The 1,760-nt window shown below is 40.3% G+C and overlaps 1 protein-coding gene across 1 annotated transcript in view; it reads right to left on the bottom strand.

The window, feature by feature from the left end:
* FPR2 (formyl peptide receptor 2) overlaps window positions 1–758 on the bottom strand; it is a 7,114-nt gene extending 6,356 nt beyond the window's left edge. The window contains exon 1 of the mRNA XM_006774508.2: window positions 722–758. The gene's annotated coding sequence lies outside the window, so the exon portion shown is untranslated. The remainder of the gene's footprint in view (window positions 1–721) is intronic.
* Between the last annotated feature and the right edge of the window lie 1,002 nt (window positions 759–1,760).

Genomic DNA, 1,760 nt, shown 5'->3' with positions numbered 1-1,760 from the left:
TACTATCCTCTCACACACTGTGATGGATCCACACTGAATTCCTTTGACTTCTTGAACATGCCACTCTTATTGCAATATCAGGACTTTTGCATCCTCTCGTCCTTCTGCCTACTTTGCCCTTCTATTCAAGCATCTCGCATCTGGCTCTTTCTGAATATTGCTATCTCAGCTTAGATATTATATTCTCAGAGAGATCCCGCCTGATGCACAGTGTAAAGCAGCTATTCCAGGAACAGCCTATATCATCAGGGACTGTCCTTGTTTATTTGTCCATTCCTTTGTTTTTTATTCAAAATACCCTGCACATTAGTACATATGCTACAGAGGATTACATATTTCATTCAATGATATATCCATATATTTATGTTGTCCAATAGAACCAGAGTTGTGAGCCTCATCTGTGATTTTCAATTTTGTTAAAGTAAGCAAAATAAATTTTAATAATATATATTTTTAACTCAACACATAGAGACTATCATTTCAGCATAACCAATCTGAGAATTTTCAATGAGACATTTTCTCTTCCTTTTTTATATTAAGTTTTTGAATATATGAAATTCATTTTTAACTACACTCATCTCAGGTCAGACTAGCAAGAACTCAATAGTCATATGTGGCAAGTGGATTCTTATTGGACAGTCCAGCTCTAGAGCTCAGGAGATATCTGCCACATAATAGATGCTCTCATAACAATTTTTAAATTCTCAGGCTTGGAACTTACCACGAGCTGCGACCGGTTCCTGTGGCCAGTTCCTGCCTTCCTGTGGAGTAACTCAGGCAGGAGGGCTTCAGCAGATGCTTTATTGAAGGACAAGGGGGAAGGACAATGGGGCTCAATCAGTCATGTGACAGGAACTCAGAGCTTCTTGCAATTTCCATAAAACACTCTGGATATGTTGTCAGCTTATTCTTAAATATCAAGGGTCAAGGATCTTTTGTGTTCAGGCCCTTTCTCTTTCAGAGATTCAAGGAAATGAAAGAAAGAATTGCTGATGTGAGAGGAATGGGAGGAAAGCAATAAAACACAGTTATTGGTTTCAAAAAACCTTATTTCTACACTCAAACAACACTTCAGACACCATAGGTGTGGGTTTGTTCCGTACTGAAACATTCTCCAATTCTCTGTGGACCTGACCTGGGTGTTCTACAGTCTAATTCAGTCTGACACTGTCTGGAATTAGGGCCAGATCCTACAGGGTAAAGGGCTCAGTGCTACAAGGCTACCCCACTTCAGGTGCCACTTGGGAGTCCCAGGTTGCCAATTGTGCTTAAGACTGAGCAGCTGTAAATCAGGAGCCCCACAGTCCCCTCCTCAGGTACAATTATTTGCTAGAATGGCTCACAGAACTCAGGGAGGAATTTACTTATGTATAGCATAAGTAAACATACAACAAATGTACATACAACAAACATACAATAAAGCACAACATTATGTTGTATTCATTATTAAGACTACAACTCCAGAGTAGCCAAATCAAAGAGATGCATCGGGCAAGGTATGGGGGATGTGTGTGCACAGAGTTTTCATGTTCTCTTGGGATCATCACCCTCCCAATACCTTGATTTGTGCAGCAACCCAGAAACTCATCAACTCTTATTATTCAAGAGTTTTATGGAGCTTAATATCCTGCGCCTTCCCAACTACTGTTTCCAGATGTCAGTGTCTTGATCTGAAATTTTGGAAGCTTTAATGGCTTGGTCCCACTGAGGCTACCTAGGGAGACCTCCTCTCACCTCCTTTACATAAATTTTGGGGGAAC

The sequence above is a fragment of the Myotis davidii genome, unplaced genomic scaffold (genome assembly GCF_000327345.1).
Source record: "Myotis davidii unplaced genomic scaffold, ASM32734v1 scaffold1388, whole genome shotgun sequence".
In the NCBI taxonomy this organism is placed as follows: domain Eukaryota; kingdom Metazoa; phylum Chordata; class Mammalia; order Chiroptera; family Vespertilionidae; genus Myotis; species Myotis davidii.
The sequence above is the reverse complement of the archived record's forward strand: the minus strand, read 5'-3'. Positions and strand labels throughout refer to the sequence as shown.